Raw genomic sequence first — 15,940 nt, 5'->3', positions numbered from 1 at the left:
ACACCAGTTGTCTCTGGGCTGTGAGTGCCAGATGTGGTCAGATGGACAGGGGCACGGTGCAGAGCACTCAAGGTTAAGTTGCTGTGGTTTTCCTCAGGCCTCCTGAAGAAAGGTGAATCAAGCCTTGAAAAAATAAAAGAGAAATGAATCAAGCCGGAGTGTTTTATTCCCTAGGGCTGGATCCAGTGTGTGGTTGTAATGTGATATTCAGAATTACATAGTTGTCATTTGTGTTACCAAGTGAGCTGGGGAGAAAGGCTTATTTTACAGTAAATACAGGAGTTATTTTCCTGTTCCAGAATGCTTGGGGTTCAAGTGAGATAATGGGATAACTTGGTAAAGAAACATGACCTTCTTCAGCTGAATTTAGTGAAGTACTTTGAAATATTCTCTGCTACCTGTGATTCTTATCATTTGTGTAGCATTTCAGAAAGGGCCTTGATGTGCAAATGGTGAGGGGGCAGGTGCTGCACCAGCAGGACTCTGCTGGCAGAAGCTGTGGAGCAGAAGCAGGGCATGCCACTGCATCACCTCATACCCAAGTTCTTCTCTAGGAGGAGCGCAGGAAAGGAATTTCCATTCCTCAGTCAGAATTTGCTTTTCTAGGACTGCCAGTAACAGTGAGGGACTTGTGCCTCTCACGTCACACTGGGTGTCAACCAGAAGGCATCTGTCTTCCATACCTGCTACTACACTGTAGTAATAGAAGTCCTCTTGTGCTGAGGCAGACTCACCAAAGGTGTTAAAATCTTCGTAAGGATGTTCACCCCATAACGGCAGCTGTAGCATCCCGTGGATTGAGGAATAATCCATAATCATCCCACAAAAAGAGGAACTGCTCTTCATAAAGCTTGGGGAGGTGGTGGCTGCAAACCTGGAAGAGCATCAGAGGTGAGACACTGAAGAACCATGGTCCTTGGCTTCCGTGTGCTTGGGAGGGTGAGTCTTCAGTAACCTGAAAAGACAGGTGGAAAACAAGATTTCCGTGTAGGACCGTGCGTGAATCAGCTCCAGCGTTCATGTCTGGGAACAGGCTCAAGGGCAGCTACTCTAGCAGTGCTACACGTGGAGTGTGGAACATCACCAGAGCTCTCATCCTTCGAGTCGTGAGAGTGAAACCCACCTGGGTTTGAACTGTGCCTCATCAGCTGCTGCCTTTCCCCAAGGGCAGTGAATATTTCTCTGTGTCTTGTCTTCCTCCTAAGGAAGGGAACCCAAACACATTTTTCCACAAGAGGAAGAAGAAAATCTGCCTGAATTTACCTACAGAAAATGCTGATGTCTGAAGCAGTGCAGTGTGTCTGTGGTTTACCTGCAGCCCTCCCCAGCATGGTCTCTTAGTAAACAGACATCTTTTGCTCTGATACTTGTGTTTCATCACTTACAGAGTACATAATGTCTTGAATTGCATACAGAAACCAGGGAAGGAAATACATCATCCTGCACTTGTCCTTCCCTTGGTGCTGTAGCCTGTTACCTGCACAGGGACGTGGCAGCAACTGGGACTTGTGTGTGCAGTGGCAAGAGCAGAATTATCAAGGTTTTTTAGACTTTCATTACATTAAAGGTGAAAAAATACTAAATCTGCAACTAAAAATAACTTTTTTTCTTATCCTTTTTGAGATCAGAATTAAGTACACCACAGTAGCAATAACAGTTCTTACACTCTAATTCACTATAAAACCTCACAACTACTAAACAATAATCTGAGGATTTGGTTAAAAAAAACCCAAACCTAACGAGCAATAGGCATCTTTTCCATCCAGGAAAGACCTGTACACATGCACACTCATTCCCAGCACACACAGGATAACTTCAGCAAGGGAGCAGCCATAACTTGGCTGTACCTTCACTTTGCTATATTTCAGCCTTCAGAAACAGCATAATGAGTTCTCCAAGTTTTGGGTCCTAGTTTCCACATCTGGACCAGCATTTTTTGCAAAACACACAGCGAGTGGTTGGCCCCATATTTGTGTAGTGCAGAGGAAATAACTGGCTAAAGAGGAGGCTGCAGCTCTTGGTACCCCAATGGGTCTTTACAAAGCACTGAAAGGAATGAGAAACATTTTGATGGAAAAAAGTAGAGAATTTGGAGGCTTATTGCTTGTGAGTGCGTTAAGGACTTCTGCTGAAACATCTGTCCTTGAGAGTGCTAGCTCTTCTGAAAAGGGCAACTGCCTCTCTGCTGCTGATTGTATTTACAGAGGGCAAAGTGAGGTTTTGCTGTACCCTTAATGGACAGAGGCTAGTGGCAAATCTTGCTCTTTCATAAATCTCCGCATTCCTTGTGGTGTCTGCTGTCAGAATCAATTAGGAGTAAGTGCTCAGCCTGCAGAGGCAGGGGAAGGCAGCAAGTCTCCTGCAGTTCTGTGTGGAGCTGGGCAGAGAGTGCCATGGCTGGGGGCCCTGGGGACACAGCTCTTGCCCTGCATGGGGCCAGCACACCAGCAAAGCTGCAGCCCTGGGCTGGGAAGTGAGTGATGGCAGTTGGGGCCAGAGCTGAGACGTCTATAATATAGTCATAAGGAAACACACATTGTTCCTGAGAGAAAATCAATAGAACTTTGCACTTTCCCTTGTAATATTTCCAGCGTGTGCCATCAGCCACATTTGCTCACAGTTACACTGCTATAAATTCACTGCCTGCTACAAAAACAAATGGATTTACAGTGGTGTAACAGCGCCGGTGCTAAAGCCATGTACATGTGAAAATACACGGCACAAAAGTAGTTGTACGGCACTGGTGACCTTCAAAGTACCAAGACTCGGCAAGTAAAAAGCAAACTTACCTAGTTCCCTGTGTGCTCCCTGGAAGAGGACACGTGTGGTCCCCACAGCATCCCTGTGTGTGGCACAGCGCCAGGGCCCCACTGAAGGGAAGGCGGGCGAGCAGCTTCTCGCTGTGATGGAGCACACAGGAGACTGTCTGACCATGGCAGTTTTCACTGCCTGCATAAACCATGCAGGAGCCTAGCCTCACTCAGAATTAGTGAGTAAATAATGTGCTCCCAAACTCTGTGACAAAACTGGGTTGGTTAATGCATGAGCTGCCTCTGTTCCATTTGTTACTGCACAGTAAATTTCATGCTTAGCCAGAGGCTGGCAAAGTTAATTTATTCATTATCCCCAAACTTCGGGCAGTTACTATTCAAACTCCCCTAGTACATCTATTTAATAAGAAGAGAACAGAAAATTGATGGGATCAAAAATGTTAAAGTCTTAATTAATGCTTTTAGCAAAGACTGATTAGAGGGGGGTTGTTGTGAGAATATTAATTTGTAGCAAGAACTAGGGCTGCAAGAAATGGGAGAGTGCTCAAATACCAACACACACAGATGCTGCTGGTGAATAACAAGTGCTCAGATGGCAAAACCTGCACCCGCTGCCTTGGGGCTTCTGTGGTGTGCTGTCCTCTGGCAGCCTGGCAGTGCTGCAGGTCCCTGGGCAGCGAGGCAGAGCAAAGCAGGGCTGTGGCCATGCAGACGACGAGGCTGGGTTTTGTTCACACAGGAACAGGTACAGTTACTCCAAAGGAAAAGCAGCTGGCCCTAAATCAAAGGCAGCAAGATGAAAGCTGTGAGGGATGCTGCATCCCCCATCCTGCCCCAGAGCAGCGTCAGCCCATCCTCTGTGCACAGCCCCGTGGTTTGGCAGGGAAGGGGAAGAGCAGGGGAGGGTCTGTTGCTGTTTTTAGACCCTGTTTCTAAAACCCAGCAATTTCTGCTGAGTGCAGATGGGTGCTACTGAAAATGGGGAAGAAAGATCTATGGTTCAGCTCTGCAGCAACAACAATCCAGAGTTTAGCACTGAGCAAGACTGGGCTTCTAAGGATCCATGCGAGTGTCAATGAATGGACTGAAACCTCCTGTTTTTTCTCTGATGAATGACAGCCTTTTAATTACAGCAATTATGGACAGTCCAAGCAAATCAGTTACAGTAACAATCTACTTGCACAGTGCTGCAGAGTTTGTTACTGGATTTCTCTATTTGTTGCCTATAGATGTGGCTTCCTGTTACTGTTAAAATGTTTCTTAAACCCCATCTGTAGTTCAATGCAAATTAAACGACCACGGTCTTAGTAACTCCAGAATGCTTACAGTTCAATTTTACTTCAATTTACTTTTCCAGTAAGATATTTTTGAATGGACTCTGAGGAAGATGGGGAAGGGACTGTGAAGGTATTTCAGGTTTTTTTCTATTCCATTACAAGATCTGCCAAACACTTTAATTCATCTCTATGTTATTACCCTTGAAACAGGAAGCAACAGGTAAGACTTCAGGAATGCTATCCAGGGTAACAAACAGATGACCACACAAAATGGTTTCTTATTTTTGGATTTTCTTGTCATTTTCCTTGAGAATCTGAAGCAATTGTTTTTTGTTTTTTTTTTCCCTAGAATAGGAATTCTTTATTACTAAATATTTTCCAGGCTTATAAGTTACTCTAACCCACTGAGTATCATGACTCATTTTGACTTTAGGGTGATCTACACATATCTAGGCAGGCGATGATATTTAGGCTGTCAGCTGAAGTCAGCTGTTTTGGCAAAAATTAGGATAGTTCTGATTTTAAAGTGCTGTGGGTTTTGTAATAGCTTTTAATGTCCTTGTTTGTTTTTAACAGACTGGTTCTGCATTCATAGTCTATGGCAAACATGAGATTTAGCTCGAATTACCCATGGCAGAGTCTCTTTTTAATGCATATGCTGTAATTTATTTACTTACTCTTTTGAACAGTTGTACTTTAGTGCTTCCAGAGTTGTCAGAATTGATCCAAGTGACTGATACCTGTCAGTATGTCATTAATCAACTGTCCCTGCAGTTTTAGAAACATGTCCAAATGTCTCCCATGGGGAGAGCTTCTGACTGCTGTGATGGGTGTGAGGAAGGTTGATGTCAGCACTTTGACACCTGCCTTGGTTTGCCTCATCCTCCCCTCCCAAGAGCAGCACAGGGGGCTGCCATGACACGGATAGGAGCAGCCTGGCCAGACACCAGTGAAGGGGCTCGTAACTCAATTTCCCTGTGCGACTCATGTCCTCCCATGGCATCGGGCGGCCCTAGGCTGGGGGACAGTCTGTGCTCTGAGACAGACTCAGACCACCAGTCCTCAGGGCCCGGAGCAGCATCACTGACGTGGTGGTGAGGGCTCTGTTTCTCTGCTTCCTGGGATCCCCTCGAAAGCCCTGACAGCAGACGCAGGGGCTGCAGTGCCATGCTCCCAGAACTGCGCCCAGTGCAGCTCTGGAATCCTCTTGCTCAGTGTCCCAGCACACGGCTCAGCCTCACACGCTCTGCTCCAGCAGGACACTGGGGACAAGGAGAAGCCACCCATCGGTTCCTGAAGGGACCCTCATGTGCCTCAGGATTCAAAAGCCTGCTTTCCCCAGTTAAGCTAATCTTGTGAGCGTCCAACAGGAATAAGGATGGTGTTGAAACACCCCACATTGTTCCACTGAACCTACATTGCTCTGAGCTGTGGAAAGCTGCAGTACCTCGTCAGGGTGCCTTGACACAGCTAAGCCAAGTGCTGTGTGAGCACTGGGAATGTTGATAAACCTTTGTACAAGGACATGGTGCAAACATCTAAATTCAGGCCAGGCCAAGGAGTAACGGTACTGAGCAAGGATCTAGACCAAACCATGTCTGTCAGTGATACCTGTTACTCCGAGAGGAATGCCGGACTCAATAAAATCTGCAGGAAAAGCTAAACGCCAGCAAATCAAATGAGGTTACTAAAATGTACAGTCTGATTAAGGAAACATCAGTTACTTTATGACCTTTACCAAATACACTCATGTTTGTGATTCATTTATGGTAATGCAGTGGAAGACGGTAAAAATACAACCATTCAGTGCTACAGATAATGATAATAGTGTAATCCATTTACTCTCAACTCATATAATCTCAGCTTTATAGTATAGTGGTATAAAAGTCTCAAGTTAGTTAAACGCACAGCAAGGTGCTACTTGCAATCTTGGTTAAAATGAACCTCAGCTTATGGTTAAGTTGCTGGTTGAGCGAATGATTTTGTATCCAAGTGAGCGAGGTCCACTGAAGTGGGCAGCCAAATTCCTCATATAGTGAAATACTGTAATAATTAGTAAGGCTGGCATTTTGGCCTCCAGAGAAGTAAGATAAGACAGACGAGCAAAACTGTGTACGGACCTGTGCACTGACCCTGCTGTGGGTTTGCTGATGTGGCCGCCTTGCAGCATTTCAGCATGCCCGGAGTCAGGAGGATTGCTCGCCTTGTTGCTGCCAGCACTGGGGGCTCAAACCCAACCAAACAGCAGTTAACAGCCACCAGGCACCTGCCGAAGCTGAACTGTAACATGATTTAATAAACCCAGCTTGCCGCTTGTCAAATGTGAGAAGCTGAACTTTCTGCAGATTTTTCTAGAACATAAAATCTCTTTATTAACCCAAGAGTTAATTATATTAAAACCAGAGAGGTCTTATGCTACTTATGCCAGACTAAAGCATTTCACTAAAGCAAACCAGCTCAAATACAAATGTGCGGAGCTTTGCTGGATTCAGGAAGTGTTTGTCAACCTGGTCATAAATGTGCATGGAGAAGTCACCCAGATTCAGGCGCACCACCTGGGTAACCCTGACCTTGCCAGTGCTGGGGTTTGGAGCAGAGCAACACCAGAGAGAGCACTGCTCGTGTGTGGGGCCCCAGACATGGCACGTGTTCACACACCGTGTTCCTCTTCAGTCAGCTGCTGCTGGTATTTACGGGGCTTGGGAAGGTTTGCTGTTTACAGCTGGGAATGTGAGTGCAAACTGGCGAGGGAGGAAGGGAGGCAGCCACAGGGATGCTTACCTGGATGTTGCACACCTCACCTGCCATGGTCTCTCAGGAGCAGGAGACAGAGGTGCTGCCATCATGCTGAAGCCATTTACTCTTAAGCAACACTTCACATTCCCAAACCAGCCAGATGGAGCTCAGGGAGACAGGTGAATAAGCAGGAGCAGCAGGATTTGCCACGGCTTGAAGTTTCCCTCTGCTATAAAACAAGCTTTTCTCAGTGGAGAAAAAGGGTATGTGGTTTTTCTTCTTCACATGCTAAACCATGTGAAGAAGCGAAATAAGGTGTTTTCCCCAATAATGTCACTGATCATGATTTTCACCATGCATCCCTACCTAATTGGGGTGCGTGCTTATCAAGTGCTTAATTTGAGTGCTATCTAGCCTGAGGGTTTAAAGAAAAGCTTAACTCTGCCTGCAAAGTGGAGATCACTGATGTGACATCTGCCTACCAGCAGGCTGCAGGCAACCTCCTGCAGTGGGTGCACCGTCTGACTGCAGCTTAACTTCTGTCCACAGCCCTGCCTGTGTGGTTCAGCAGTTACTCGATGGCCAAAAAGGCATTAAGGAGTCACAATGCAGAGTTTATTTCAGGAGAAAATACTTCAACAGCCCAGGTGACTGCCACGCATGCATTAAGAAAACCAGGACACAGCACACCAGATTTAGTTTAGCTACAGTAAAATAACTGTAGTCGTAGTGAAGCAATGCTGACCCCCAGCTACTAGATGCTGACACCTGGCTTTTGCTGCATAAGAGAGATCAGGTTTCTCTGGTTTGTTTCCTCCCTGTCTCTTTATATATATTTCAAGTATATAGCATAGATTTAGTATTCAGATGTTTAAGACAAACCCCCAACATTTTAGAGAAAGAAGCCCAGCAAGCACAATCCATGGGCTCATGAAATAGCAACTGCAAGTGGAAATGAGCCCATGCAGTGCAACCCCTTCACTTTGTTATATTGCAATGTATTTTCTGATTTTTCATGAGCCTGGTTTGTGTGACCCTGCCAGTATCTAAATTGGTTGTTGAAGTTCCTCTGCTTTTGTCTTATTATAATGTAATTTATGGGATGCTGGAAGTCTGCAAGTTACTTGTACTTGACTGACATTTCTCTGAGAGTCAAAAAAAGGCTGTGTGTACTTGACTGAGATTAAAATTGGTAGACTGCATCTAGCTGTATCCTGCTATCAAAGTGCAGGATTGGAAGACTTCCATTAAATTGTTATTTTCAGTTATTACTAGCTCCTAAATCAGTTCATATAATTTCTTTCCCATAATGAATGCACTGCATTGTAAGCCTAAATGCCATATTTTCTATTGATCTATTTCCACAACCTGTTTAGTGAAATAATTAAAATGATTTACAAGGCTGACCCAGTATCTCAGTGGTTTAGTAAATCATGTGCCTTGTGGGAGGCTCAGAGAGTTTTAAACCCACAGCTCCCAGCAGCAGCAGGACTCAGTGCTGCTGCAGCGCATCCTGGGCTGCATCTTATGGTGCATACAAAGCCAGCCTCCAAAAGACTGTCTTCCAGTGCTCAGGTGGAACAAGGGCTCCAGTTGGTTTGTTCCTTCATCACCCCTGTTCAAAGCAGGAACACTTCTTGGTGCTACCAAGCTGGAGCAGAACTCGAGCTGCAGCCTACAGGTAACGTGTCTTCACTTGAACATCTTCAACTTGAACACCCCTGTTTTCCATCCTCAGAGTCAACCCCACATTATCTGTGACGGCAGCAAAAGATGGCAGCAACTGTGGAGCTTAGTATTTTTGCATGCAAGACAATGTGGGAAATGATTCTTTCTATCTTCTTCTGGTTAGTTTAAGTCATAAGAGGACAACTGTAAACACAATCTCTATTTAAAGGCCAGGGTTATGGAAGGGCTCTGTAGCATTCAGCAGTGTCAGAACAGACATACACCAAGGTATGCCCCAAAGTCTCTTCGAATCTCCCAGGTTTCTTTCTAGCTCACCTCCTGGTCTTACACAAACAGGAGCCCTCGGAGCAGGGTCAGACAGACACTGCAGCAATGCCTGGGAGGAGACACAGCAGCCAGTCCCTGTAGCAAGAGTGGGAAGAGCAAACAATATTTAAAGTACTATTGTGAAAAGCTGCCAGTAATGCTTTTTTCCCATGAAAAATGAGCATTTTGACAGCTGCGGTCTGGAACAAAAGGTATTGAGCTGACTTCTGTGCGATGAGGGCAATGGCTACGAAGGAGAGTACAGCCAGGGTCAGCCCCACCAGCCCTGCAGGGAGGACACCCCTGGGGACACACAGCGGGCAAGGAGGTCACAGACCTCCATCCACAGGAAGGACAGAGCCCATCGCTCTAAAATCCATCAGCATCTGAGACACTATTTATAATGTCTCCACTTACAACCCCCGAGCAAGGCTCAACCTTGCTTTCAGCATCTGCTGCATTTTTTATAGTTCTATTCTTTTGCGTAATTATACAAAGAGAAGAAAAACATCCTATAAAAACTTAAATATTTGCAGACAGTTGCTGGACGCACTTTGCTGCGGATGTTATTATCCTCCTTCCCCGACACTAACCTACCACCATCTCTGCTTTGATTCAAATGGGCCTGTAATTTCACAATATGAATTCAGCTGGAACTACTATTTTTCTTAAGTGAACTTTGCCAGAGCAGCGACTGCTCCAGGCTCTGAAAAGGAACACATCTTGCGAATGTTCCAAAGCATGTGTCTGAAATTCAAAACAAGTGTTGGTAAATGGGCTGTAATCACACTGAAGGGCAAGCAAGTATTCCTCCTCTAAGGCAGAAAACAACAAAGGGAAATCCGCTTTGCTTCTGCTGCCTCAATGCTGATAATTTACAGATCAGAAGACTTCTTTAGAAAGAAGCCTGCTGTGCTGCAGTGTGTGTTTCACAGCTGAAATACCTACAGTCATGCCTTTAATGCCACACCTGAGGTGTAAATCAGAGCCTTACCTCTACAAGCACCATGCACCCAGCAGGAGCTCATGCTGCCTGCAGCAGAGGGTCTGTGTGGAGGCACACACCAGCAGCAAGCCCTGACGACCCCAGAGTCACCATGGCACAGTGTGCTGTGTTAACAGCATCCATCCTCCAACACAGGCAGCTGCATGTACGAGAGCTTGGCAGCCGTGACCCGTACGACTGAAACTGGACACAAGGGTCAAAAAATGACCTCAGAGAGGGACTGTAACACACAAACATGCTCTGCTCGTGTGCACAGTGGGTAACAGTCCCCTCACTGCCTCCCACATCAGGCAAAAGTCCCTCACTTTGGTGTCTGTCCGGCCTCAGAATCAATTTTCTGCAGAACATGAGAGCCACAAACCAGGCGCGGGGCAGCTCTGTCAGGGGTAGGTGCCACATCACTGACAGGGTCCTGAGCAGAGACTTGCTCACTGTGCCACCCCAGACAGCACACGAGGTTCTGTTAGTGCTTCTGTGCCAAATGGTCCTCCCCTGCACCTCCCCTGTGCCCCCACCAAAGCCCCTTTGAGTTTACTGTAGTCTCAAATAAGCACTGTAGGTAAAACCCACCACTGCAGCACTCCTAATTTCACACTCAGGTAACTCTTAGAAATCCCTTTAACCCACGCCAACACCGAGTGACTCAAGCCATTTGCTAACTAGGGCTCTGTACTAACTGAGCTGTGGCAAAGCAGAGGATCCCCTGGCAGCTGCCTGCAAATGTGGTTCAGGCCAGTTTTAAATCTGTGACCAGTTAATTCTGTTTAGAGGATCTGCTTTTCTCTCTCCCTCATTCTCACCCACTATTCAGTTTTTAAGAAGGTGCTTAATACCACTTGAACTCATCACTGGCAGGATGAAAGCTCCTCCTTCTCCTTCCCCTGATGTTTTGTCCCACTGTAAAATACATAAATTAATTTTATGCTAAAATTAACATATATTGCTGAGGCAAATGAACTGGCATCTCCATGTATACCTATTAGCTTCCAGCATTTCCTGAGAGGGGCTTTATTTAATTACCAGCCTGAGAGGCTAGCTCACTCCAGAACTGCAGCCGCATTTATTAGTTATCTCCTTGGACACCTGCCTCTCTGCTGTTTATCAGATTTCCACTGGAGATGGATAAAATATTTTCTACTGCACCAGATTATTGTTTCTTTAAAAGGTACTTACTAGAGCACTGACCTCAAACAGGGTTTTTCTGCTTGGCTTTGGATGGGTTGGGCTTTTTTATGCAATTATCAAAGCAATCCAGCAGCATTAAGCCCCTCACGGCCCCACCACATACTGGCAGCTCAGAAGAAATCACAGTATGGAAAGGGAGCTGAAAGCCTGAACACCCTGCACAGAAAGACCCTGCCTGCAGTGGCAGCCAACCTCAGGTGCTGTGACTTCTTTTCATCCTCCCATGTATGAAAATATCAAGTGGCAAAGCCAAGAGACTCCCGAGCACATGGCTCAGTGCCCTTCACTGCAGTCCAGCCAGAGGGATCTGCCCAAATTGCTCGTGATGGTTTGGGCCACGCTTTACATGACAATGATGCCTCTATAACTGGTTGATAAAAAACTAATGTAGACACAATTATAAAATGCTGCCTACATGCATTACCAACATAGTCACAGCCAGTGTTATGGGTGCTAAGAAACCTAAGCGACCAGGGAGGGTAAAGCAGCTCTCAGCTCCTCTGCAGGACAATGCTAGTCAGGTGTAGACTGTAGCCATGGGTCTCCTTCAGCCCAGCTTCAACAGAGTAAGAGTTTCCACTTGTTTTCCTCTGGGTTGCACTCCTGAGTTTGTAGAGACACACATTTAAACCAGTGTGACCTGATGCTTCAGGGTGCCTCAGCAGACAAGGCCTTTATGTGTATGTACTCAGCAACACATCTCTTTGGAGATGCACGAGCTGACTCCTGCTGAAGAGAATGGTTCAGTCCTGATAGCCTACGCATGTTACTGAGAAAGAGTGTGGCAGGAACAGGGTCATGCTGATAGCGATGCCTTTGAGAAAGGTGACTCATTACAGAGGAAAAATGAGAAAGTGTATTTGTTTAATTAATGAACCTTTTCAACTTTCTCAGGATTTCACCCCAGTTTGTAACTCCAGGCATGTTTGGCATGAAGCACCGGCTGGCTGCGAGCTGTGCAGGAGGCAGCAGAGCTGCAGACACTGCTCCCCCATGAGTGAGAGCCCCTTAGCCGGAGCGTGCCACGTTCCCAGCTCTTCAGCACCTGCTGGGAATGGAGCAAAAGATGCTGTAGTGAAACATACGCTGTTTTAACAGGAGCCTTGTGCAAAACGTGCCTCTTCTCTCCTGCCACTTCAGTCGTAGTCAGCACCACTTCACCTCACACCAGAGCCCCAAGGTGGAGATACACACAAACACCTTGTTTATGTTATGTTGATGTCCAAGATAACTGGGGTTTGAACCCAAAAGCTCTTGATTTGTATTATTTTTAAATGTTAATGAATTATGCTAATTGTATGTAGTTTAACCAAAACCAAATGAAATACATTCTACGGGCTGGTCTGCTGTAACTCCAGTGACTATTATTACTCCATAATTTATCATTTTTAATACTCATTTTGCATCACACATGACTACCACTAGTCAATGCTAATTTTGTTTTAAAATGAAATATTCAACAAGATCTAAATGTGATTCAAAGCACAGCAACAGTAATGGCTGGGAGACAGACTGATGGAATAATACATGAATGCAGAACGTTGCTATTAATTAGTAAATACAAGCTGTTCAGGAAAGCAGCAGTGGATGTTGCCCTGAGGTGGGTTTGGATCATATGTGATCTCAGCATGCTGGGGAACCAAATGTCTGCTGCCAAAGCCTCAGCTTATGGACTCCCCATACAGAGAATGTAGTGGTTTTTTACTGTTGCTCTGCATGGCAAAGCTGGGCAACTCTAGTTTGCAGCAGTTATCTCCAGGTATTCCAGGGTCCCTCATATTTTTAATATTTAAAGATGGACTTAGCTTCTTATTCTGATGTAAGGCTATACTGGTATTTAGAAGAGTGCCCTCCTAAACTCGTGGGGAAATTGAATTCCTTCAAAATCCTCTTTCCACTGATAATTGTACCGTGATGCAGAAGAACTGGAACTGGATACCTGTATGCAAAAAAAAAGCTGCAAACAAGCAAATTTCTTCCAAAACAGGAAACCATTTTAAAGCTTTTTTTATTATTATTTTTAGACTTGAAGCAGGCAGGAACAGGTAGAGAGAACACATACAGGAGCCTGTGGCTGCGACCCCGGTCTCGGGCTGCCCTCTAGTGAGATCAGCCTCCGCGATGGGTGCTGCAGCCGGCCTCCCAAACAGCTCCCTTCTTTTGTTTTTGTTTTAAACCCCAGCTTTTAAATCCTTGACATTTTCTGGAAGCATTTTGGGATTACTATTTGCGTTCTGATTTCTGTGCCACTAGGATATATTTGGACTGGGTTTCCAGGCACTTTCTGTTTTCCTTGCACACAGAAAAGCCAGTCTCTTATTTACCCTGAGGTAGTACCTGCAATCTGAGGTAACAGGAGCCAGGACTCTAAGGATAAAAATGAACCTTACGATGGAAAGAGCAGTTAGTCAGCTGAGGGGTAAGACGACACACGGGATGGACAACTGGAGACACCCATCTCATCCTAACCCATGAGTCATACATGAGCTGAAAAAGCAGAAAAACTTACAGGAAAATAAATAGAAAAGAAACACTCAAGGAAAACAGGGTACATCAAAAGATGATGCTCATTAATGAAACACAGCCATCTAAAAGCAGTCAGCCAAGCCCATAATGCAAGAGTCTGGGTTTCCATACACAGCACCTCCAAACTTCCCTCTAGCAAACCTACACTGACATGAAAACGCAGGCTACTAATACCAATACTCCATCTACCCGCCTTGCTAAGTGGCAGCTCTGCCCCATGACCCTTTCCTAGACCGGTTTCTGCAGGGAGCCGCAAGTCCCAGATCCCTGGAAGTGCATGCACGGCACATGGCACACCAGCACTGCCCAGGTGCTGCACGGTGGAGCCAGGGGAAACTGGGGCGTGCAGGGTACCGGCAGCCACAGGGCCCGGGAAACATGGGCACAGAGCACCCAGGCCAAAAGAAGATGTCAGCACAGGGAGGAAAAGGCAAAAGCGATGGTGAGATGCACGCAGGAGGTGGAGGGACGGCCACGGGACCCACGCAGGCTGGATGCATGTGGGAAATTGGCTGGCAGTTGTATTAGCAGCTGGATATTTGGATAGAGGGAATCAGTTCAGAAGAGCTTAAATGGAAATTACTTTCACCAGTACAGATATCTCTAAGGACCACATTTAGCTGCTAATAAAATGTGGCCAAGAGGAATAAATTATATTGATCTTGAGAGCTCACATGCTTGCTGAGACAGTCCTTCTGGAGAAGGATGGTATTCTCGTACCAGTGACAATCTGCAAAGGTTAACTGTGATTATAGCCCAGTCACTTTTTACACACACCACTTCACTTCTCATACTTCTGCTCATCTCTCTTCAGCTCACAGTGACTCTTTGTAAAAAAATCACTGGTCTTCTATTCTTGTGTCACACAAATATCCTTAATTGTGGTTTTATTATCTTTAATTATCTTTGCTTAGCCTGCATCTTGCCTCTTAGTTCTCTGTGAGCGCCAACATAAAGCTCTTTCTGTGACTGCTCTCCCATCGCAGCCCTCCCGCAGGACTTCGGTGCAGCAACACTGCCCCCTAGTGCTCACGGTCAGATCACCCAGCGCTGGGCTTGTGCGTGGTTCGGGGTTTCAGACTGGTTTTTAGAAAGCAATAAATAAAGCCATACCCAGACTTAGCAGACTCGGATATGCCAGTGTTGGCACCTGTAACTTGGTATTAATAATATATATTAGGGATTTACATCACTATAAACCTATTCCAAGGTGATTTACTTGAAGTAAAAAGCTTGAGAAGTCTGAGGCACTAAGACATGCAGAGCAGTTGATGACGCACATTTGGAAACACGCATTATAATTATTTTGTTTGAATATTTCCACTTCAGTTTCTATTCACATTTTACCCATCTCTCCTCATTTATGAGCCTTCTTTTTCTTATTTACAAATTGTCTTTGCCTATTCAGTGGTTTCTCAGTTTCTTCACTTATCCTTTTTCACATTTATTTGATGGGACTCTCAACTCCTGACACAGAGCCTTCTTGCTGGGACACACACTTAATGCACTCACCTCACTCCCTCAGACATTATATCTGAAGATAAATTGAGAAATGAAGACGTAGAGCTGTTGGAAGAGACTGGTTTCCCCAGGCACTAGTTTAGCCTGGATCACTGGATTTACAACACCAGCATCGCCACCACTGATTTGACTATTAATCCCTGAAGTGCCCTAGGAATTGCAGCATAAATCCAGTGAAGGAGCACTCATATGGCCCTAAAGACCCATAGCACTTATCCTGGTACTCCACTCATGAAAATTGATGTTTTTTTAGTAGCAATGACAACTCAAGGAGTCCATGCTTTGTAAAACCAAGCAATCTGCTTGCTGTAGCATATACTTAACTGCCAGGAGGTCTGTGATACAAACCAGCTGGTGCTCACACTTAATACCCTGCAGAGACTGGCCCTTTCTTTACACACATGCAGAGATCCACAATTTCACTCCCTGTTAGGGATCACTTTATTGCCTTTGTGCTTCACAGCAGCACTTAAAAACCCACCATTTCCTATATCCTGCCTGAAGTAACTTGTTCCCTAAGTATTCTTCACCAAGCAGTGATAATTACCTGCTAAGCCAATACGCCTCCATGACATGCATATAGAATCACAGAATAATAGAATCGTTAGGGTTGGAAAGGACCTTAAGATCACTCAGCTCCAACCCCCCTGCCATGGCCAGGGACACCTTACGCTAAATCATATCACCCAAGGCCCCGTCCAACCTGGTCTTGAACACTGCCAGGGATGGAGCATTCACAATTTCCCTGGGCAACCCATTCCAGTGCCTCACCACCCTCACAGGAAAGAATTTCCTTCTTATATCCAATCTAAACTTCCCCTGTTTAAGTTTTAACCCGTTACCCCTTGTCCTGTCACTACAGTCCCTAATGAAGAGTCCCTCCCCAGCATCCCTATAGGCCCCCTTCAGATACTGGAAGGCTG

At 45.6% G+C, this 15,940-nt stretch overlaps 1 long non-coding RNA gene across 4 annotated transcripts; it reads right to left on the bottom strand.

Annotated features, from left to right (window-relative positions):
• Position 1: 1 nt before the first annotated feature.
• LOC134160759 (uncharacterized) lies at positions 2–14,470 on the bottom strand. Of its 4 annotated transcripts, none has more exons than XR_009963670.1 (5): positions 9,475–14,470; positions 6,830–7,025; positions 1,124–3,548; positions 684–955; positions 2–123 (listed from the first exon to the last, which is right to left on the bottom strand). It is a non-coding gene; the product is annotated as an uncharacterized LOC134160759 (long non-coding RNA). The 4 variants fall into 4 exon arrangements; XR_009963672.1 differs by lacking the exon at positions 9,475–14,470 and having other exon boundaries at positions 1,124–1,200; positions 2,790–3,548; positions 6,830–7,683; XR_009963669.1 differs by lacking the exon at positions 9,475–14,470 and having other exon boundaries at positions 6,830–7,683.
• Positions 14,471–15,940: the final 1,470 nt, after the last annotated feature.

The sequence above is a fragment of the Pezoporus occidentalis genome, unplaced genomic scaffold (genome assembly GCF_034315485.1).
Source record: "Pezoporus occidentalis ecotype Australia unplaced genomic scaffold, CSIRO_AGI_Poc_V1 ctg163, whole genome shotgun sequence".
Lineage (NCBI taxonomy): Eukaryota > Metazoa > Chordata > Aves > Psittaciformes > Psittacidae > Pezoporus > Pezoporus occidentalis.
The sequence above is the reverse complement of the archived record's forward strand: the minus strand, read 5'-3'. Positions and strand labels throughout refer to the sequence as shown.